This window comes from Canis aureus, chromosome 16, assembly GCF_053574225.1.
Source record: "Canis aureus isolate CA01 chromosome 16, VMU_Caureus_v.1.0, whole genome shotgun sequence".
Taxonomy (NCBI): domain Eukaryota; kingdom Metazoa; phylum Chordata; class Mammalia; order Carnivora; family Canidae; genus Canis; species Canis aureus.
Window position 1 is genome coordinate 29,540,673 of NC_135626.1, and position 23,528 is coordinate 29,564,200.

Consider the following 23,528-nt stretch of genomic DNA (forward strand, 5'->3'; position numbering starts at 1 on the left):
GATCCCTCATACGGCACTGTGCACTTGCTAACTTGTGCTGTTGTAAAACGGGGTGCTTCTTGAGGCCCGGGCTGTGCTTCCGGCTACTCTGTAGTCTTCAAGAGAGAAAAGACCAAAGCAGGGCAGGGTCTGAGTCCTCCGGAAGTGGGCACCTGGGCTTGGCTTTAATTTGTACTGAATGTGTCCCCAGGGGGCCCCACTCCTTCTGGACTCTGGAGCCAGGCTCTCTGGGTTCCAGTTCCACCTCTGCTGCTTACCAGCTGGGCCAGTCACTTAACCTCCCCGCATCTTGGTTTCCTCATTTGCAAAATGGGGATAGTAGTAGCACCCGCATCACGGAGCTGTGGCGAGGATTACATGGGGTTCATGTGATGGTGCTTGGCACAGGTACCGGCCGCTTGTTTGAGACACTGTGTACAGAATCTGCATTCTTTGCTGCCACTTATGAGCTCTATGTTGGTCCCTATAGAGTTCATGAAATGTCTCAGGGCCTCAGGACTCCCTCTTTTTCATTTAAAACGTAGTCATCCCATTAAAAACAAACAATATGCCAAACCAACAACATACTTGCGCCTTTGAGATGACAGGGGAAAGGCAAACACTTGGCATTCGGCCTTAGCCTCCACTTCATGTCACTTGTTAACAACATAGAAAGCAACCAGGGATGCCCATATAAGGCCTGGTATTCAATACATTCAGTGTATGGCTGCTTCGGGTGGACATACGCTTACAATTAATGAAGCCAGCCAGCTTCTCCGGATGGCTATAAATACTCTAAGGAAGAGAAACCCAAGACCAGAGGTTCAGGACACCCCGCGCCGGCGGCGGCACCAGCTCAGGCTCTTCCTGTGTCTGATGCAGCATGACTCGGTACTTGCTCCTTCCTGAGAGCTGGGTGAACCCGCTCCGGCCACATTTTTGTCAATGCGCCAGTGGTGTCACCAGACACTATGACCAGACACTAAGACCGGATTGCATGCCATCGAGTTTTCTTCAAAAGGTGCACCAGGAGTGTGGGTAGGGATACTCAGAGTGCTTGGGGGTGATTCTCATTGTTATCACGCTGGCTCCCAGGGTTTACGGAGCAGCTGCTATACCCTTGGGCACTGAGCTGGGTGTGGGGATGGTGGTCGGTCCCCGTCTCCATGGAGGGGCAGCCTGATGGGGAGTGGCTAGTAGACAAGAGGTGCTGTGACACTGAGCCCTGTGCAGGAGAAGGCCAGGCTGCTGTGGAGTTTATGTGGGGGTGAGAGAGATCAGGGTAGGCTTCCCAGGACGGTGCTGTCCAAGCTGAGTAGTGAGGAAGGAGCAGGAGGATGCTAGGCAGACGGGGATGATGGCCTGTTCCAAGCTTGTGCAAGCCTCTTAAGGTGAGAAGAGGAGGAAGCCCTGTGGGGCTGGAATGAGAACAGGGCAGGGACAGTGAGTCATGGCAAACCTACAGAGTAGGGAGGATGGTTCATCCAGAGCCTTGATAGCCACGCTAAGGATTTGAGGATTTATTACAAGGTAATAGGATATAGTTAAAGGAAAATAAAGTAATAAGATACATATATATTTTTAAAAGTTACTTGTGCTGCGGGATGCCTGGGTGGCTCAGTGGTTGAGCATCTACCTTTGGCTCAGGTCGTGATCTTGGAACTCTGGAACCGAGTCTCACATTGGGCTCCCTGCAGGGAACCTGCTTCTCCCTCTGCCTATATCTCTGCCTCTCTCTCATGAATAAATAAATAAAATCTTAAAAAAAAAAAAGTTACTTGTGCTGCAATGTGGATTGGAGAAGATTAGAGAGAAGCAAAGGTGACCCTGGAAGACCAGTTAGGAGCCTCTTTCCTAGGCTTGGGGAGAGATATGGGCCATCTGTGGGAGGGTGGGAGGGGTGGTGGCAGTGAAGGTGGATCTATTCTACAAACACTTAGGTGATAAAATGGATAGGATTGGATATGGGAGGCAGGGGCAGGGGAGAGAGAGGAATCATAGGTGACTCCCAGGTTTTTGAGTTGGAGTAAAGGAGTGAATGGGAAGGGAAATAGGTTTGGGGTAGAGCAGACTGGGTGTTTAATTTTGGACATGTTGAGTTTGAGGTCCTGGTGAGATGTCCAAGTGGGGGTACAGGAAAGGTCTGCAGTGTGAGGATAGGCTGGATGGGGAGCTGTTGGCCATGGATGGCATTTAAAGGCCCAGAATGGATGAGGTGGCCCAACTAGGTGAGCAGGTTGGTCCTGGAACAGAGAATATGAATGGCTCTTAGGAATTGGAGAGGTGGCAATGACGAGTGTTGATAGCACTGTTGGGCTCCCCTGCAGCCAGTTAAGCATAGGTCTGGGTAACCCAGCTTTGGAGGCAAACCAGTTTTTGCACTCTTTGTCTTTGGAAGAAACAGCAGTGACATGGGCCCTTGGAATTTCAGCTACAGGATGAAAATTTACAGTCATTTCCTAGTCTGTTTGGGGGAGCTGCCTAAACCTTGTTGGGATCTAAAAGTCACAGGTCCTTTGCTGGCTGCTTGTCTTTGCGTGGTTGAACTTCTTGCCACCTGACCTTGCTGGATCAAGGATCTCTTTTGGGTACTTTCTGTTTCTCGATCCATTCTAAATCTTCCTAGGCAGCCACTGGGCAAGGTAGGGAGAGATTCCTGATAAAAGAAAAGCATTTGTGTGTGGGGTTCTGCTCGCAGCTGGTGGGCGTCTGATTTGGTGTTAGCTGGGAGTAAGAGCTACTATGGAGGGAAGACTGTGTGGCCCTCACAGATTTGAGCATTTAGATGCATGACCTGACCCTTGCCCTCTCACCTTTTGCACTCTGAGTCTCTTTTCCAATGGAGACAATGTCTTCTGGCATGGGAGATGATTCTAACTGGTAGAAAGGCATGACATTAAGTAACATCAAATCACATAGTGATGAACTTACTTCATTTTCAATCCTGTTTATGGAATGGATATCCCAGGATATTTTCAAATTTTACTCATCTTTCCTTTGGACAAAGAATGAGCAGTTTCCTGGGGCCAGAAGGAGGCTTCAGCTGCACGCACTCTCTAGTGACAATGGCTTTATTTTCATTGATTTTAATGTTCTTTTCTCTGTGTAGCATGAGATGCTGGTAGTGCCGTCCACTGCATTGCTCCAGCTCTGTTTTGTGGGGTTCTTTGTTGCCTCAGCTAATCTGGCCTATCCTGACTGCTGCAGCAATGATGTAACATATTCTTTTGAAATAAATGTATTTAAGTGATTTGACCTTTGGAACACAGCTATGGCAAAACATATAAGGGTGAGAGCACGAGTGGCAAAGTTTGGAGAATGATGGATGAGATCATAGAATTAAAAAAAAAAAAAGGTGTGTGTGTGTGAGCTAATTTGGGTGATCAGCCATCCCCGTTTTCCTGGGATTGTGTTTCTGGGATGTGGGACTTTCAGCTTTATTTTTTTTTTAAGATTTATTTATTTATTCATGATAGACACATAGAGAGAGAGGTGGAGACACAGGCAGAGGGAGAAGCAGACTCCATGCAGGGAGCCCGACGGGACTCGATCCCGCGACTCCAGGATCGCGCCCTGGGCCGAAGGCAGGCGCTAAACCGCTGCGCCACCCAGGGATCCCCGACTTTCAGCTTTAGAACCAGGAAAGTCTCAGGCAACCGGAGTGAGTTGGTCAGCCCGGCCGGTCAGTCTTCATCAAAATGGGGTGGTTGGTGTACTTACTCATCAGAGTCCCCAGGGGCTCTGGGTCAGATGAAGGAGTCACTGGGTCTTATCAAGACTCCTCTACCCAATGTGGTTTAACTCTCACGAGATAAATGAAGAAACTGAAGATGATAAAGTGACTGATTGGTGGCACAGATAGTAAGTGGCCAAATGGAGAACAGAACCACATCTCCTGGTGGGTAGTTCCTGTTAACTTTCTTCCTCTGGATTTCCAGGTAGAGCTCTTTGTCCTACTGTCCTTCCCCCCATCACCTCTGTTGGCTTTCAGATGCCTCTATGAAAATGTCGACACAATGAATAATTAGATGGCATTTATTTATTAAGTGTGAAACACTGTCATTGAGAGCTTTCTCTATATTGATCATTGATCTTCACCACAACCCTATGAAGTAGGTATTGTCATCCCCTTATTACTCATGAATAAATGAGGCATCAGAGAGTTGAAGTCACTTGCCCAAGGCCATCAGCTAAGAAGTGGCAGAGGCAAGACTTAGAACCCAGGCTGGCTGACACAAGAGTCCATGCACTTAACCACTAAGCTACCCTGCTCCTTTGGGCTTTACCAACCTTGCCTATTTTTTTTTTTTTTCAAGATTGTATTTATTTATTTTAAAGAGAGAGAGAGAATGCTGGAAAGCGTGTGTGAGTGGGGAGGGGCAGAGAGGGAGACTCCTTGCTGAGCAGGGAGCCAGACACAGGGCTCCATCTCATGACCCTACCATCATGACCTGAGCTGAAATCAAGGGTCAGATGCTCAACTGACTGAGCCACCCAGGCGCCCCTCAACCTTGCCTATGTTAGATGGCACCCTCCCAGAGGGCAATGTCCCAGTTGATGTGGTGTGCTGCAGTGGAAAGATTTTGGGTGTGTAGCCATCAGGAGATCTGACTTTGAATCCTGGCTCCAGCATTCATTTAATATGCCTGGGCCTCACTTCAATTGTGTGTAAAATGGGGGAAAATAATACATAATATCCTATTCGTTTTTCTCTGCTAAGTTGTCATAAGGATCCCACACGAGTAAGTCTGTGTGAGAAGACTTTGTGAACAGCAAAGCACAAAACAGATAAGGTTAGCTTCTGTAGAGCAGACGGTGGCCCGATGAGATGCTTGTTAAAGGCGTGATGATGGTGGGCAAGCCCTCTGTGAAGAGGCGGCGGGTTCGCTCATCAGAAAGGCCCTGGTTGAAAGTCCGTATGGCACAGACCTAGGTAGTAGGTGCTCAGCTGGGCCGAAGGAACCCTGAGAGCTGGGAAGCAAAGCGTGGGGGTTAAGGTGACGGGAGGCGCACAGACCAGACCAGCCGGGCCGTGCTAGGCTGCTGTTCCTGGTTCTGAGCCCAGCTTCACCGGAGGGAATGCGAAGGGCCCCAGGCACCTGCGCTGGGGGGCGGAGGTGGAGGAGGTGGAGGTGGAGGTGGGGGTCAGCCCGCGGGTCCTCCCGGGGCCCTTACCTGCGGGGAGCCTCATTGGTCTCCTCTCGCCTTCAGGGAGGCGAGGATTAGATGAAACAGCAGCACCCAGGGCTGCGCACTCTGTGGGGCCCTGGAACTCCCCCAGTCAGCATTAGTCTTTATGATTAGGGGTGGAAGGCCCTTTTTATTTTTATTTTTTAAAAATATTTTATTTATTCATGGAAGACACACACACACACACACACACACACACACACACACAGAGGCAGAGACACAGGCAGAGGGAGGAGCAGGCTCCATGCAGGGAGCCCGACGTGGGACTCGATCCCGGGTCTCGAGGATCACATCCTGGGCTGAAGGCAGCGCTAACCCGCTGAGCCACCAGGGCTGCCCTGAAAGGCCCTTTTTAAAAAGCGAACCCGACAGTCGCCACAGGGAAGATGCGGATTTGCATGGCTCCATCTCCACCGAGACGCTGCAAAGAGTTGGTAAGGAGGTCGTGAAGTGTCCCTCTGCTTGCCGAACCCTGGCATCCTTCCTGGAGGCGGAGGGCTGCCTCTCACGACCCCTGGCAGCAGCCCGTGTTTGATGCCCGCCCGCCCTCCCTCCGGGGTTGAGTGTCTTCGTTCAGGTAATCCCTTAAGTCGTGGAGCTTTCGTGCGGGGTTACCAGATACAGGGACGAGCGTTCCCACAGATGCCTTGCTGCTTGCCTTCAAACACCAAATGCTCCGGGTGCTGCTAACAAGGTGTCTTTCAGGCGCAGCGCGGGGGCGGGGCGGGAGCGCTGGTTGCAGGGTCCTGGGGCAGCGCCCCTCCCCCTTGCACACGCTCCCCTGCCCCGCCCCCCCCAGCGTGTTATCTATGGGGATTGCAAAACATTATCAGAACAGGCCCCATCTGTTCCTGAAACTGTGGGAGAATACTTGTGTGATAAATTTACAGGGTCACTGGAAGACCCTCTAATTTTCTGGGAAATGACAAGGCGTCTGTGGCCACGTTGTGTAAAATTTCCTCTTTTATACCCTAGTTACATGCCATGGACTATTTACTCGGAGTCTGAGGGCATATTTACCATTCAGGCAACATCACAAGCCGTCAAAGAAATCTACTCAGAGTAGGATGTGTTGGGTGTCTGGCCTTTCTAAAAATGACACTCAGTTCTTTTTTTTTTTTTTTTTTTAATAAATCTTTTTAGGCGCTATGTTCACAGTGCAAATAGCTCAGGAAAGACACTGGTAGGGAGTCAAAGTTTAAGTCAGGGCAGACGTCTTGCATGGAAACAAGACCCAACCCAGTGGCTTTGCCAAGAAAGGAAGCTGGCTGTGTATTGGATTCCTCTGCAGTGCTCCTCCAAAGCCGATTGCTGATATATTGATCTGCTGAGAGAGCAGCGCCAGTGTTCCAAGCCTCAGTGTGTCATTCAGAGCAGAGGTCGGATAACCACACGGTATAGAGAAGTTGCCTCCAAAGTCAATAAGCCGAAGGAATGCTTTGGGGAGAGATTGAAGAACATGTTTTTCCAAATTTAGAACCCACTCACATTTCGTGGGTTCTGAGATTAATATTGAACTTGAACATAAAGTTCTGGCAAAATACAATTTCCTGATTCAAAACAAGATGCTGTCCAAGGGAGCCTGCAGAGGTGTCTTGGAAGTCCTCTGTCTCTTGCAAAACAGCCTGGTGGAGGATTCAGCTGTGAATGAACCAGGACCAGCCTGACTCCCTTCCCCTTAAGCTCCATGTGGCTTTTCGAATTAAGCAGCCTCGCGGTGGTAGTGGGGGGTGTGGAGTGTAGGAAAGAACTCTGGAAACAGTGCTTTTGAGGTTTTGCTGACCCGAAGATGTTTGAAAATGAGTTTGAATCTCTCTGCCAGGTCCTGACAGTCCAAGAATCTTGCAGACTCTGGTTTTGGTCTGATAACAATCCCCAGGGGGAATTTTTGGAGAACAGAGCAGACACGAAGCCTCCCCAAAAGAAAGAGGGCCACCCTGAGGCTCTGCCTGTCTTTATCATGATGCTTTGTCCCCTGGATTGAACCTGTGTGGTCCCTACTCCCAGGGAGGGGAAGGCACTGCCACCATGCATGGGTTTTGGTCCCGAGCCTGAGGCTCCCACAGTCCAGTGGCCCCATACACTCTTTCCAGCTTCTCTAATTGTGTCACTTCTAAGCTTCAAGTCTACCGTCCTTAGCATGGCCCACCCCATCCTTTCTGGTCTTGCCCCTGTCCATCTTCTTGAGGGTTTCTCTTGTTGCCTAGCATCCTTGGTCCTCCAGCCCTGCTCACCCGCTTTTGTGTCCCCCTACAGCACCATGCCTCTCTGGCTTCTCTGCCCTTGTCATCTGTTCTGCTAGCCTCTTCCCATCTCCCTCTTTACCCAAGAGTGCTTCACAGAACCCAGCCCTCTTCTGTACCACCTCACACAGGTATCCTGAACTTACCCTATCATAGTGCTCGCCACTGCCTATATTCTAGTAGTCACGTGTGTGCCAAGTTGGAGCACATTATATTCACCAGATGCTGGGGACAGCCAACTGTCCTGGATATGTCAGAGTAGGGAATGAGGACTAGATGACTCTCCCAGGGCCTGTGCACTGGGGAGGGTCCCATGTTCATTGCTTGGGCTTTTGGAAAGAGGAGGGTTATTGGGAAACTAGCAAGCTGAGGGAAGGCTGTAGAGTGTGGGACGTAATCCTTCACCAGGACTCCTCAGGTCTTGAGTAAAGTCATTATATCTACAAAATTACCACTGGAATTGTATTTCTTCTGGAAAGTGGTAGAGGGGCCTAGGGCCTCATCCTAAATGGCTCAAGGCCATATTGGGGTTGGGATGACACTTATTGACAGGAGTGGAGACTCGGTCAGGAGGAAGAAAGACTTTGCATGAATTGTGGAGAGGGGATCTGGATTCTCATAGGTTATAAGATTGGGGATTTGAGCTATGGGTAACACTTGTTTGTCTTGCCATTGGATTATGAGCTCCTTGGGACTATGAGCAGAAAGTATGGCTCATTCATTTCTGGATCCCCAGTGTCTAACATAATACCTGGCACATGGCACTCAGGGCTTAGTAGCTCAGTGAATAGTTGTTGGATGAATGGATAGATGGATGGATGGAAAGAAGGAAGGATGGAGGGATGGATGAATGAGTAGATAGATGGAAGGATAAATGAATGGATGGGTAGATGGATGGAAGAAAGGATGGATGAGTAGATGGGTGGATGGGTGGGTGGGTGGCTATTCTAAGCAAGCAGACAGATTAATTGTGATTTTTTTTCCCTCTGCCTCGGATGCCTTTCCTCATCCTCCTCATTCCTCAGCCTGCTAACTTGAAGTCACCCTTTAGAACAGAAAATTTGAAGCACAGGGAGTAGTGTAAGAAAAGGCCACAAAGCCTAAGAGAGCAAGGCCCAGCTGGGAAATTGCAAGAAGGCATGTGGGTGTGTGTGGTTGGAAAGCACATTTTTGGGGAGGGGGCAGAGGTGGGTGGCGCAGCTGGAGAATTTCAATCAGGGGTCAGACCACAAAAGGACTCCATACCTCAGTCTAAACCTTTGGACTCTATCCTGGAGAGAAAGGTTTCCTGCAGGGCAGCATCCTGCACATTTACATTCTGCTTCTTTGTCTATACTGCTTTTTAAATGGATGCTTACAATGGCCCTGCTAGGGACACCTTAACCCCTTAGAGCAGAAACCAGGCCAACCCTACTTCAGCAGGAAGTATTCTGGACCTGGAATCAGAAGGCTGGGGTTAATTTGCAGCTTGCCTTTTTAGTTGCTGGCTGAGGACATTGACAGAGCCCCTCACCTTGCACCTTGGGATCTTTCCCTGGAACGTGAGTAAAATAGAGTTTACCCAGGGCTGCCTTCATGGTTGTGCAACTTGTGCAGTCCCCAGGATGCTGTGCTTGCCAACGGTCCTGCCCCTGGTTTAACACTCTGCTGTCACTATCTTGAAATTCTTACTAATTTTTGTACAAAGAGCCCCATGTTCTCATTTTGCACCAGGTCCCACAAATTATGGAGCTGATCCCTAATCTATTTCACAGGGATGATATGAAAATAAAATAACATCTAGCATGTGAACGGTCTTTAAAGATGATAAAGCACTAGCTAAATGCAAGGTCTTATGGATATTATTAGAAGTGAAACAATCATCCCAGGTTTGCTGATCCCTCTGTAGGCCAGGAGCTGGGGACCTAAAGATGGTTAAACCTGGTTGCCATCCTTAAGAACTCTGTGCTTTTCCATAAAGGGCAGAGCTGGGACTTGAACCTATGCTAACAGTATCCAAGTCCAGCATTCTTTCTTCTACAATCAACTCTTGCTAACATGCCTGTCTGCTCCACTGTTCTCCAAGAGCTTTAGTGCTGGGGACATCTTCCCAATCCTCAGTGCCTGAATGGTGCTTTGTACATACAGGTGCCCAATAAATGTTTGTTGAATGAATTAGCACATTTGAGGGAATAAGATCATGTTCCAAGCATCCCTGTTCAAATCTCCTTTAAGGCTCCCTATCACTCATTTTGGGTTAAGACCCAAACTCTGTGTCTTGGTGCAACGCCCTTAATGGTTGGGCCCCTGCCTATTCCTCTGTCCTTCTCTCCTGTTACACCCCTACCCTCTGGCAGCTTCTCTGGCTTCCTTTGCGTCACTTGCATCCACCATACCCCTACCTCCCTAGGGCCTTGGCACATGCTATTCCCCTCTGTCTAGAACACTGTTCTTTGCTCTCATCCATTGCCGGCTTACTCCCAGCTTGTCACTTACATTGCATCTCAAGCTTCACTTTTTCATGGAGGTCTGTGTGCATCTCCCTTGCTGTCCTAGCACTTCTTGAGACTGCAGCTTTGCACTTTGTGTGGTGGCGTCAACAGGTGCCCATCTTGCACACTAGCAGGATCAGACTCGTTTTGTTCCCTGCGGCATTCCTCATGAGCAGTGCAGTGCTTGCCATAGAAAAGGTGTTCAACACATATGTGGTGAGTGCATGAAGAAGCATCAAGTGTTTGTGTGTTTGAGCCTGGGTGTTTTCTCCAGCACCATGGGGGAAGCTCTCCTAGGCCTGGGACTATATTGTAATCATATAACAATGAACATGTAGCAGGAGCTCCTTTATGCACCAGGCATTGTGCCAAACCCTCCAAATATACCATCTCATACTATCCCCATATTCCATCCACGAGATGGGATGGCCCCACTTGATGGATGGCAAGACTGAGGCTCAGGGAGGTTAAATGATGGGAAACTAGCATTTTTTTCAGAGATGGGCCAACCAAATAGTGGGCTCCAGATCTTCAAATGCTGAAGAAGAAATATTCTCAGCCTCTACAACATCCCCAAGGTTGTAGATCTCCTAAGAGACAGTCTGAACTTGAGGCCAGCTCGGGCTCACACAGAAGTCTGGGCTCTTCTTTGCTCTTTTACCACTTCTCATTCCTCTTGTTTTTTCCAATCCTGCTTTTCCCAATGATGTGCCTTGTTGATCTTTGTGGCCAGTACACATGCAGGGCTTATGCTGCTCACATGTGAGCCGTGACATATGTGACACATGGAATGAACACGGGCAAGAGACTCACAGGCAGAGGGGCCAGTCCTGGCTCTTAACAGTTGTGCCATTCTGAGCAAGTCATGTTTGCTATGTGAGCCTCACGTGCTTTAATTGTGAAGCTGGAAATTGCACTCAATGACTCATTTCTTTACGGAGCTAATTCTGTGTTAGGTCCTAACTGAATCTATATGGTTCTTTCTAGATCCGTCCTTTTCCCTGCCCCAGCCACACTGCACTTCTTCCTGCTTTTTGAATGTGTGAAGCTCCTTCCTGTCCATGGCTTTGGCATGGGCTAGGCCCTCTGCCTGGAGTACCTTCCTCTGATCTTCAGGGGGCTGGCTGCTTCCTTGGCATGTAGATTTCGGTTTAGGGCTAAGGTCCAGTGGGGCCTTTTCCACCCACTTGAGCAAATGATGGGGCTCTAGCCCAGTCACTCTGTTACCTGGGCCTGGTTGGTTTACTGCAGAGACCTCATCACCATTTGAATTGTGTGTGTGTGTGTGTGTGTGTGTGTATAACATCTATACATGTATATATTGCATATATATATACACTATAGCTATACATACAATTTGCATATAAAATATAACTTACAATCTTTCTAAATAAATATAAACATTTTATCTATCTGTGGTTTTGTCCATAGTCTCTGTCACCAGACCCATGGAAATAAAGCACTGGGTATCTCGTGTATTGCTGCATTTTTAGCTCTTGGGAGGAGTGCTTTGAGTACTTACTGAATACATTGGAGGATTGGTTGGATGAATGAGTGGGTGAATGAATGAGTGAATAGTTCTGTGCTCTTTAAGGCACCAAGGATGAGGAGATAGCAGAGACGGAAGGTCAGGCAAGATCAGGGCTACTTGGTTCCATCGTCAGAAGCTTGGCCCAGCCTGAAACAATGTCAGTAAACGCCCCCCAAATAGTCATTAAATATAGGAATTTATGTAACCCAAACGGCTGTGGCATCTGCCAGTATGGCAATTGTGCTTGCAAACCCAGTAAGAATTATTCTAAAGAAGGATCACAAATCCAAAACAACTCAGAGGAAAGGGCATGTCCTACCCTGACTCTCCTGCCCTTTCCCCCTCTTCAACCAGAGTGTCAGTGCTCAGCTGCCGGGAGGCACAGCCCGTTTGAATCCAACCATTGCACTCAGGAAGCTTGTATTTAAATTTGGGGGCATTTCCAAAGCTCTCAGGTGCTCTGCTGATGTTAAAATCTAAAGTCTCCAGGGGCTCCAATGGTTTACATGTGATATTTTAGAAAATGCTCCACAACATGAAGTGTCCTCTCTGCTCTACTCCTGCCTGCCACAACCCCTCCCCACCTCCCACCACCCACCACCCACCATCCTGGTTTACCATTTGATACTTTCGGGTTGCCCAAGGACTAGCGAGAAACTGGAGAGATTTTATTTTACATCCTACAGCTGTTGCAAAGCTGGAGAAACCCCACATATTTAAAATAGTGAAATGGCTTCCAGGCTGAGAATATTTCTTCTTCAGCATTTGAAGATCTGGAGCCCACAATTCGGTTGGCCCATCTCTGAAAAACACAATAAAAAATAAAACGTGTGGGCAGCACGGGTGGCTCAGCGGTTTAGCGCCGCCTTCAGCCCAGGGCCTGATCCTGGAGACCCAGGATCAAGTCCCACCTCAGGTCCCTGCATGGAGCCTGCTTCTCCCTCTGCATGTATCTCTGCCTCTCTCTCTCTCTGTCATGAATAAATGAATAAAATCTTTTTTTAAAAAAAGTGAAAGTTTTCATCCTACACTGGTTGCCCCCAAGTACTTAAGAGCAATTTAAGTACAGCATGGTGACTATAGCTAATAATGCTGTATTGCATATTTGAAAATTGCTCAGAGAGTAGATCTTAAAAGTCCTCATCACAAGACAAACAATACTTTGTAATGACGTAGGAAGACATGTTAAGTAGACTTATTAGGCTGATCATTTTGCAATATATAAAAATATCAAGTCATTACGTTGCACACCTGAGGCTAATATAAATAACGTTATATGTCAATTATACCTCAATTAAAAAAACAAATATGGGGAAGCCAATGAGAAATAAAGAGCAATTTAGGCTGAATATAATATCTACTGTTTTCACCTGCTTTCCAGACCAACTCTCCAATCGGAGAAGTGGGGAGGCTCGGTTCTTCAGCTGGGAAGTGCCTTCTGAGTGAGAAGAAGGGGCCCTGAGAATTGGCCAGGTCTCTCCATGCTGCCCCTGGGCTGGCCCTCAATCCACCGCAGCCCCAAAACAAGAATCTAAACACTTTGAGAGAAGGCGATTTCACAGTCTCTCTGGGAGTCCTCTTTCATGGTCCAATAAGCCCTTACAGTCAGGAAGTCGTTTCTTGGTCTGACCTACGGCTCTTATGCTGCATTAAACCGTGTTGATCTTAAAGACTCCGGGTTTCCTGGATGGCACCTATCTCGGGCTTTCCTGGGGCCCATGAAGGTAAATGAGCCGCCTTTAAAGGGACATTTTAGAGGAAATCTGTCTTCCACTGTCTAATGGCTGGAGTGTTCCTGCTGCTGGAGCCTTTGATGGTTTCCTTGCTCTCCAAACTGCCTGCCCCACAGCGGGAGGCTGCCCCGGCATCTGCAGAGTTGAGTCGGGTCCTGGGGATGGTCTCTGAGGTGAGGTGCAGAGGAGGGTTGATGCACAGTATTCCAGTCCTCACCCCTCCGGGGGGTGGGGGGACAGTGCTGAGAGTATCCTTAGCTTCAGTTTGTCATTGCTTTACTAACCCACAGCTCCATCCGTCCTTCACGCCCCTCTCTGGGATACCTCTCTCAGGTCTCTCCATAGAGACCCTGCCTCTGGGCTGTACTGGGCAGTATCGTCATAGACTGAAGGCGCTTTCCCCTATCCTAACATTCCAACCACCATTGGTTCTCCCGTCCAGTTTTGAATGAAGCTTCTAGACCCGAAAGCCCTCGCAACGCAGCTGTGTGTTGTGGATGGGCAATAGATATTTGTGAATGGAGGTGTTAATGAATGAATGGGATAGTGCATTACCGTGTACCAGACGAGACATGTTGGCATTTTGGGTTTTCAGTCGCTTCCCTGTTTAGCAGTGGGGTTTTTTTTTTTTTTTTTTTTTGCCTCCCACTAACTGAGATCACAAAGCACATTTAGTAAGTAGAGAATTTGCCAGGAACTCAGGACAGGGAAGACCCAGCTGGGAATCCGGGAAAGAGTTTGACCAAATTTTGGCTTCGGCACTCAGCCATGAACCAGGCGGTACAGAGGCCGAGGAGACAAAACCACTTCTTGTATTGGTGGCATCTGTTCCAAGGTGCTTCTACGACTCCACCTTCCAGATCCAGGAAACTCTTCTTTCTACCCTTCTCTGAGCCCCCACCTCTGCCTCAGGCCTAACGGAGCCAAACAGGAGAGCAGTGTCAAGTTCAAGGAGCTCTGAACTGAGAGGTCAGCTTACTTTCCTGGAATTCCTAATGAGGGATATGCTGTAAATACTATGTCTGCATCTCCCTGTCCTCCCCAGACAAGGTAGCCCCCAGAGCTTGGAAACCTGGCTTCTAGAAGCAAATGTAATATTGTAAACTATTGGACTGAAGGGGTTGACCCTGTTTTACAGAGGCTGTGCTGTGAATAAGCCATGAGTTTGGTAACTGATTGTCCTGGGAATCAAATCCTGCTCCGTGAGCTGAAAGGGCATTTCAGCAAAAGAAGCTTGTCTCTTTCTTATTTCCGTTAGAGGCATAATAACTCTCCCTCCCTGGGCACATACCTGGTTCCTCCAGACCCACAGGGACACCGCAGCCTCTTGCTCACCAAGCCCACGGCCTGGCGTGGGCGACCTTCTCCTGAGCCTTCCCTGGGACCGCTGGGGACCTCAGTTCTCCAACACCCTAAGAAAGCAAACCTCCACATCAGCCCTTGTGGTCAGACCAAATAACACCCCCAATGTCACCAGAGCACAAACAGTTCAGCGGATGAACAAGTCAAGGAACCAGTGAACTAGGACTCCTTCCTACTTGCTCTCTGGTGAAGGGAGCTAATTAATTAATGGTTCTCAGCTTTTTGCAGCCTGAGAAACAAAATAAAATACAGTAAGGTAAATCTGGACTTTTATTATTTTTTTTGGAAGGTGCTTTCAACTCCTTCATTTGTCCCTGACCCCAACTCCCTCTCTTTCCTGGGGGATAGGGTGCCATTCTTAGGGTGCGATACCCTTTCTTGAAGTTCACATGAGCTCTGAAGGGCTTCTTTTTAGGTCTCAAGTTTATTACTGAGTTCTCAGGCCTGTGGGAAGCTCTCTTCACTGTAGGACTTTTTCTCCATCTGAATTTTACCGTCCTTACTGCACTTGATGGTCCCGAGGGCAAGAGGTTGATTTGCCTCTCAGACCAGCCTGCGTCTTTTAATGGCTCACTTTAAAGAAGCCATGCGGTATTGGGCAGAGTCCTAAAGGACAGGAGGCCAAGTCAGAGCCAGAAGGATGAGACAATGTTTAGTCTTTCAGCGGGATTGGAGCCTGAGTAGGGCCCAAGGTATGAGATTCCTTTCAGGTGGAAGATTCAGGATTTTGTTCATACATTGATTCATTTATTAATTATCCATCCATTTATCCATTGTTCCATTTATTGAGAACATATCCTATGCAACATATTTGCTAGGCCCTGGAAACATAGTGAATAAATCTGACAAAATTTTCTGTCTTCATGGAGCTTACATTCATTACATTTCACAAATACATGAGATACATTATGGGGAGACAAGGTAAGAGAGGTCCCTGGAGTGAGAGGGTTGTGATTTTATATAGAAGGGCTGGGATGATGGGGGCCATTGAAATGAATGAAACAGGGATCCCTGGGTGGCGCAGCGGTTTGGCGCCTGCCTTTGGCCCAGGGCGCGATCCGGGAGACCCTGGATCGAATCCCACGTCGGGCTCCCGGTGCATGGAGCCTGCTTCTCCCTCTGCCTGTGTCTCTGCCTCTCTCTCTCTCTCTGTGTGACTATCATAAATAAATAAAAAATTAAAAAAAAAAAAAAAGAAATGAATGAAACATATATGTCAGGGAAGCCCATTTATGTGGGAACAGGCGTGAGTTGGTGTGGTCTAGTCAGTTCCTTCTAGAAGTAGAAGGGATGGCACAGAAATAATAATCACTGTAGAGATTTTCACACCGAGCCTAAGCACTCCTCTGACTTTGCACACACTTGGAGAGTGCTTTCCATCCTCTCTGTATCTTCCACTAAGCTGGAGCTCTTCTGAGCAAAGAGAGTATTTAGCGCATCTTTTCAACTGCACAAGAAGACTCCTAGAAAAATTGAAGGTGTGAGGAAAGAGAGAGAGAGAGAGAGAGAAGGAAAGAGAGAGAGAGATAGAGATAGAGATAGAGGTAGAGAGAGAGAGCTCTCCAAAAGAATGTGGATGTGGCTTTGGTGCAAAAATTGAATAGAATAAAATTCATAGAAAACTTACAAAGTTTTTGAGAGAGCTTATTGTCAAAACTGCCACCAGACTGATTTAAGAGAAAATGAGACTGTTGGAGATGTAAACAAACTTCTGGGTCCCTGCCTTTCTTCAGGAAGGAAGCAGACTGGCAGTGTTGCTCTCCACTTAGAAGGATGTATTCCCCAGTAAGCACTTCAGAAGTGCTCAGGCTGATGGAAAGGGAGGACTTCCAGAGGGCAGAGCCAGGAGCTTCAGAAAAGAAAGGACTAGGGAGCTGGTCTGAGAATGTAGAACAGGGCCCAAATCAAGGAACATTCTCTACTCCCAGATCACTCCCATTTCAGATGAGAATGTTTTTGCAGTGATTCTATCTTTGTTCCCACCATTGTATGTTGGGTGTACATGGGGGAAGCAACTTGTCTTTTTGATTTTTAGGTTCCTGGTCAAGAGGAGCCTCAATGAGATCTGATGTAGGTCATGAGTTTCTGGATTTCCAGCTCAGTGTCAAGATTGGATATAATTTTTTGGAGTGTCTTAGGGCTGGAGTCAGTGTGTTTTGCATGTGGGAAAGGATATTTGTGGCCAAAAGGACAGAAGGTGGGCATTTTCTGTAAATGTTCATTCCTTCCCCTTCTTGTCCATCTCCATGGGGTAAGTATACTTGACTTTGACTTTGGGCTTAGTTATTTTACTTGTTTTGGCAAATGAGATATTAATGAATGCGACATGAACAGAGGCTTGAAACATGCTTATGCTGTTTCAAAGAGCTTGCTATCTTGCACGTCTCTCCTGTCATAAGAAAAACATGACATAGGCCCTGGAGAATGAGAGAGATGTGAAGCCGTCCTGCCTCAGGTGACCTGCAGATGTGTAGCTTGATGCAAAGTCACCTCAGCTGACCCTCAGGCATTCAGGTGAGAAACACTTATTGTTGCATGCCTCCATTTATATTTGTGGTTGTTACACAGTGGTACCTGACTGAGACAACCCACAATAGCAACCCAGAGCCCTAGGGCTTCCTGAAATGTAGGAAGTGAATAAATGCCTCACAAATAAGGAGTGGGTCAGTGCCAACAGAAAGGAGAAATGATTATATCCTTGAAAGGAGCTGAGAAAGTTCTCCCAACTGCTTTGAAAACTCTGCATAAGTAGTGGTGGGTCCTGGCAAAAGCGGGATGCTGTACAGAAGCAAATGCACCTCAAAGTCTCCCATGCTGGTCAAAGGAAAGGAATAAAGAGTTGGTTGAGGTTGTGGGTGAGGCGAATGGGTTTATAGACTGTGGCTGCCCAGGAATTTTAGTGCATATATACAGTGTACATAGTTAGTGTTTGATATATTTGTTATACAGTCATTTTCTGATAATTAAACTTCTTAATATAACCTTGTGGTCAGAGTGCTTTTCCCACATTCCAGAGATTACCAGGAGTCTGACTTTTTTTTTTTAATCTTGTTGTATTGTATGTATTTTTAGAAGGAGGTAGAGTAAAAATAAATAGATTAACCAGAAGTGCTGGGAAAGGGGGTTGGGTGGGAAAGAAAAAAAAATGCCATTCACAAATAGACCATGAAACTAATTACCTGGATAAACCAATGTAAAAAAATTTATTGTTTGAGAAGGGGGTCATAAACTCAAATGCCTTAGGGGTCAGGCAGGTGACAAAAACAAGGGAAGTAGTCCGGGTGGGGACTTGTGGTGATAGGGAGAGTGTGTGCCCTGTCCAAGGCAAGCAGCTCTGAGTTGGTTCCCTCCAATTTTTGCCATGTGGGGATGGGGCCTAGTGGTGCCAAATCTGAGTTTTTCTGAGAAGTAGGGCTGCCATGGGTGCTTGTGCAGGTTGTACACTGCACAAAGGTGCTCAACTCATAGGGTAATGGAGACTGAAATATAGTCCAAGCTTCACTTCACATGCCCTGGGCCAGGACACAGGACTTGGAGAGCAGAGGCGGGCTGGATTTCATTCCCCACTCACCCCCTTCAGCTTACCTTTGTGTAGTGCAGAATCATACAGGGTGGCCCCAGGATGCAATATCCTGCTTCACATTGTGGAACTCCTCCCTGTCGATGGCAGCCAGGGCACAGGTACCCTTCTGAGGTTCAGGCAATCAGATATTCATTCCCAGGGCCTGGAGTCTTGTGTGAGTGACAGTAGCAGAGAGATGGAGAGGTTCCATGGGATGGCGTTAGCTGTGTTTCAGTGCATTTCACTGGTGATTGATAGAGCACTTTGGAGAACGCTGAGTTGTCAAACAGAATTCACTGGCATACTAATTGAGCCAGCAGGTCTCTAGCTATCCACCTTTGGATTACTTCCTCCAAGTACAGGAGGCAGCTTGTGAGTATATTTAGCTGTTCTTAGTAACCTTTGCACGTACATAGGCTGCTGCTTCATGAAAGTACCCTAAATTGTGTGTTTTGCCACAGTGGGCTGTCCTTCCTGGGCATCAAAGTACCAGGCAGTAGGGTTTGTATTTGTTCCTCCTCTACTAGAGCTTGGTCCTGAAGTGTACCAGCTCTGTGATCTTGGTCAAGTTTTGGTCATATGACCCTCAACTTCCTTATCTCTAATGCTGACTTTGAATGCTGGTACCCATCGAATCCCAGGGATATTGTGAGGGTCAAGTCCAGTGAGATGATGCATGAGAAAGCGCTCTGCAAACTCTGACATAGCATGTCAGCACCAGGTATCACAGCTGCTGAAACGTGAGGGTTCGTGGTATTGATGTTTTAAGCAGAGACGGAGCAGGCTACTTGATAATTATCCAAATGCTGGAAAAAGGGCTTTGCGCTGCTTCCTCAGGCAGTTGGCAAACCTGTGCCTTTCCCATGTCAATAAATGTTTGTATCACACCTTTGTATTATTTCACCTGATGCTCACAAGGGTCCTTCCTATCTTCTGCTGAGGAGACAGGCTCAGGGCCTATGGTTTTATGGCCAGCAAGGAGCAGAGCTAGGGAGTGGATTCAGGTCTTCTACTTGGAGTCTCCTGGGGCCATCAGAGCCAACCTGTAGTTCCACAGCACTGTCAATGATAGGAAGGACTCAGAGCTCTTGAGGGGACCAGCTGGAATCTCTTCTCTTCATCTTCTGGAAACAGCCTCCACCCCAACTTTTAGGAAACCACCTCCTTTTCTATTCAATACCGTTCCCTATAAAGCTGCTTCTTCACACCTGTGAGGGCAATTTAATCTAGACTAAGGAGGCATATGCTCCCAAGCATTTGAATCTTAAAAGGTGACACACAAGGATGGCAGGAAGTTTGCAGCTGGGTCATCCCAAGGCCAAGACTTGCACAGTGATTCTCAAGCTTGAGTAAGCTCCAGAATCATCCAGAAGGCTTCTTGATGAACAGATTGCTGGGCCCATCTTTAGAATGTCTGGTTCAGAAGGTCTGGGATGGCAGCTGAGAATTTGCATTGCTAACAAGTTCCCAGGTGCTGCTGCTGCTGCTGCTCAGGGGACTATGGACAGAGGTTCTCAACCAGGATACTTTTGCCTCCCAGGGGACATTTGGTAACTTCCAAAGACATTTTAGATTTTCACACCTGGAGGGCTGGTGCTAGCATCTAGTGGGCAGGGATTCTGCTAAACATCTTATGGTACATAAGGCAGCCCTCACAACAAGGAATTATCCAGACCAAAATACCAATAGTGCTGAGGCTGAGAAACTTTGCTCTAAATGAATGGTCTATGTGCTCCCCCACTGAGGATCCAGAGATACTGCGTTCCTGCCTCCCTCTATGCTCTTCTATTGAGTCTGTGGGCTATACCAAGATCCTTCCAAATTGTTCCATTTACTTTTATTTAATCAAAGTCAGTTTTTGTTACCTGCAGCCAAAGATCTTGTAGAAGTAAAGATTTCACTATTTTAGAGGGTCAGGTGGGTGCTAGGAAGAGCATGGGCTGGTTTCTGGGTTGGAATGACACGTAAGCCACATGCCTGATTTTCTTTCTTCCTGTGATTCTTGTCCTGCAAGGTAAATGCTGTACACTACCCCATGTTAAATATATACCATGGTTTGTTTGTTTTGGGGGATAAACTATTCACATTCTTTGCTCTTCCCCTTTTTCTTTTTCTTTGTCTTGCTTGTTTTATTTCTTAGTGATTTGTAGGTACTATCATATACATTCTGGTTATCAGTTCATTACCAGTCAGATAAACTGAACATCTATTCTGTGACTTACTTGTCTGTTTAACTTTTGTCTATGGTGTCATTTGTTGTATAGAACTTTTAAATTTTACTTCAGTCAAATGTGCTCATTTTTTTTTCTTTTTGGATTATTTTTTCCACTCTGTTTTGAGGCTTTCTGTACGCCAGTATAATATGGTCTCCTCTATTTTCTTTAAAAAACGTAAAGCACTTAAAACATAAAAGTCTAGTTTTTAATCCATCTGGAATTTATTTCTATTTGTAGAGTGGGCCAGAAATCTTATTTTAATTTTTCCATATGAGTAGCTGTTGGCCCTGCACCAATTATTGAACAACCCATCTTTTCACCATTAATCTATAATGTCACCAATGCATGTAGCTAGTTTCTATTTATTTGTGGGTCTCTTTCTGGGCTCTCCATTCTGGTCTATTGGTCAGTTTCTGCACCAATAATATACTGACTTAATTACTATAAATTCATAATATGCGAAAGCATGAATCTTTCCTCTTTTTGTCCTCCTTCAAATTATCTTGGCTAATTTAGTCTTTTAGTCTCTATATGTGTGTATATGTATATATATGTATGTGTGTACATGTATGTATGTGCATATATGTAAAGCATTATATATATAAAACACCATATATATGGAAAATCTCATTGAAATATTGATATATTAAAGTAGGAAAAATATCTTTACGTTACTTTTGCTTATTTTAAAATGTGAACAGTTAACTAAAGATCACCTAATATTTGAGAAACATTTGTAATGGGGTGGGGGAGAGATTGAGAGAGAAAGAAAGAGAAAGAGAAGAGGTGGAGAGAAAGACTATGAGAGATACCTTGGGAGATATAATTTAGAGAGTAAAGAACTACAATTTTTTTTTAAAGATTTTATTTATTTATCTGACAGCGAGAGAGAGAGAGAGAGAGAGAGAGCACAAGCAGGGGGAGCAGCAGGCAGAGCGAGAGGGAGAAGCAGACTCCCTGCTGAGCAAGGAGCCAGATGTGGGACTTGATTCCAGGATTCTGGGATTGTGACCCCAGCCAAAGGCAGGTGCCCAACCAATTGAGCCACCCAGGTGCCCCTACAACTTTTTTCTAATTAATATTCTCAGAGATTTGAGAAGATACTATGCCATGATAATTCAGTGTGGCCTAAAACTAACAACTACAGAATAAGGTCTAGCTCTTAGGGATGAAAAACGTAAGTAATATGAAAAAATTAGTCAATGGTTGGCTTGTTTGATAAGAACAATGAGATAGCTCAGAAAGTTGACAGAGGTAGAAACTATGAAAGATAAAATAAAAGACAAAAGTTTAATCCAGAAGGTATAATATTCAACTTACAGGGGTTCCAGAAAGAGAATAAAATAGGAAAGATTTTGTAAATGGAATATTTAAAAATTTCCAGAGCTGATTAGACATGTTTATAAATTGAAAGGTGAGTGAAAAAGTGATTGAAAAAAAGTATATTAATGTGAAATTTCAGAGCATAAAGGGAAATGAAAAGATCCAAAAGGAAGGAAGGAAGAAAAAGGGAAAGAAAGAAAACATGTCATCTACAAAGGAATAAGAATCAGATTTCTTAGTGATGCGGGATCCTGGAATATGTAATATAGCAAATGACTTCAGAGTTACAAGGACAAATAATTTTCAACAAATTTCTCTATTCAGAAAAGTTATCAATTGAGAGATATTTTCAAAAGATACAAGGATTTAGAGAAGGTATCTCTTACAAATTCTTTCTTAGGAAGTTACTTGAGATTGTGCTACAGTGAAATTGAGGGAGTAAATTGAGAAAGAGGAAGTCATAGCCTTCAGAATATTGTAGAATAATGATGCAGGAGAGCACTTCCTGAGAGTTTTCAGGAGGGCTAAAAAGGAAACATGTGGAAGTTAGGGTAGGGTTGTTGGGCAGTATTGCTAACTGAACACTTTGCTTGATGGAGAATTTGGGAAAAAAAAAAGAAGTATAATAAAGATAAATAATGTAGGATAAAAAGCAATCAGAAACTCAAGGAAAAAACCTTAGGATAAAGAAATCACAATTATTATGCATTATTTAGGAATATTGTTTATAATAATAATGTACATACTATTCATTTTCATATTTTAAATTTTTCAATAGATAAAGAATTGAAGATTTATTTGCACTTGCCAAACAACAGAATGTAAATGTTATCAACCTTGACAATGTACAAGTAAATATGTCAGAAGTTAGACGATAGGTGTGGGGATGAGAGCTAGGAAAAGACAGAGGCCCTAATATTTTTATAAAGTAGGAAGTTAAATACTAACAATAGTTGAAGGATTAACATAATGTAAATGTATTATTTGAAGTTACAAGTATAATTAATCAACAGTGATGTAAATATTTGAAGAGAATAGAGAAAGAAAGGGGAGTGATATAAAGCAGCTAAATTCACATCTTGATATAGCAAGGGATCAATAGTGAATATATAAAATCGGCAAATCAAGAAACAAGTAAGTATATTTAGAGATTTCAAGTTAACTACAAGAACTACTAGGTGAAAGAGTTAAAAAATAATTATCTTTGTAGAATGGAATGAAGGGTGAGGAGGAATGAGGTCCTTCTGTACTAGTTTATTTTTTAACTATGTACACTGTTAATTTTACTTAAAAACAAAATAAGACAAAAGTCATGGGTCTTAAGCAATTCATATGCTATCCTAGTGTATTTGAAATCCAGCTTTGATACTTGCAAGCTATGTAGATGTCTGGCCCAGAAGTGGGGGCTAGGAAATATTAACTTCTTATCCTTCCTTCTGAGGGTTCCTTGTTGTTAACACCAGGAATGAACACTTCTTGGCTTAGTTTCATTCAGCCCCTGACCTTATGCCCTGAACAAGAAAACAGAATTGCTGTGCCAAAATTCTGGGATCCACTTCGTCACAAGTAGTTTCCTTACACATGTGACCCCAGCTCTGGACACATAATAGCACTCAGTAAATATTTGCTGAAGTGGAATGAAAATGCCTAGAGAGACCAAATGCCCCCAGCAGGTTCTGTCTGTGAACTTCTCTTCATCCAGAACCAGAAATAGTGACATGTTTATTCATTCAACACATGTTTGTGCAGATCCTACTATGTTCCTGGTCAGCCAGTGAGACAAGGCCACAGCCTTCGTGGAGACTAATGTGCAATAAATTTGTATGTAATTACACACTGCAAAAAGTGCATGAGAGAAAAGAACTGGACTGTTAAGGGAGGATAAGTTTATTGGAGGATGAAGGGAGAACTTTCTGAG

At 45.6% G+C, this 23,528-nt stretch overlaps 1 long non-coding RNA gene across 1 annotated transcript in view; it reads left to right on the top strand.

Moving 5' to 3' along the window:
• The first annotated feature begins 828 nt into the window (after positions 1 to 828).
• Positions 829 to 23,528, top strand: part of LOC144286312 (uncharacterized) — a 72,942-nt gene continuing 50,242 nt past the window's right edge. The window contains exon 1 of the long non-coding RNA XR_013354361.1: positions 829 to 1,017. This is a non-coding gene — a long non-coding RNA (uncharacterized LOC144286312). The remainder of the gene's footprint in view (positions 1,018 to 23,528) is intronic.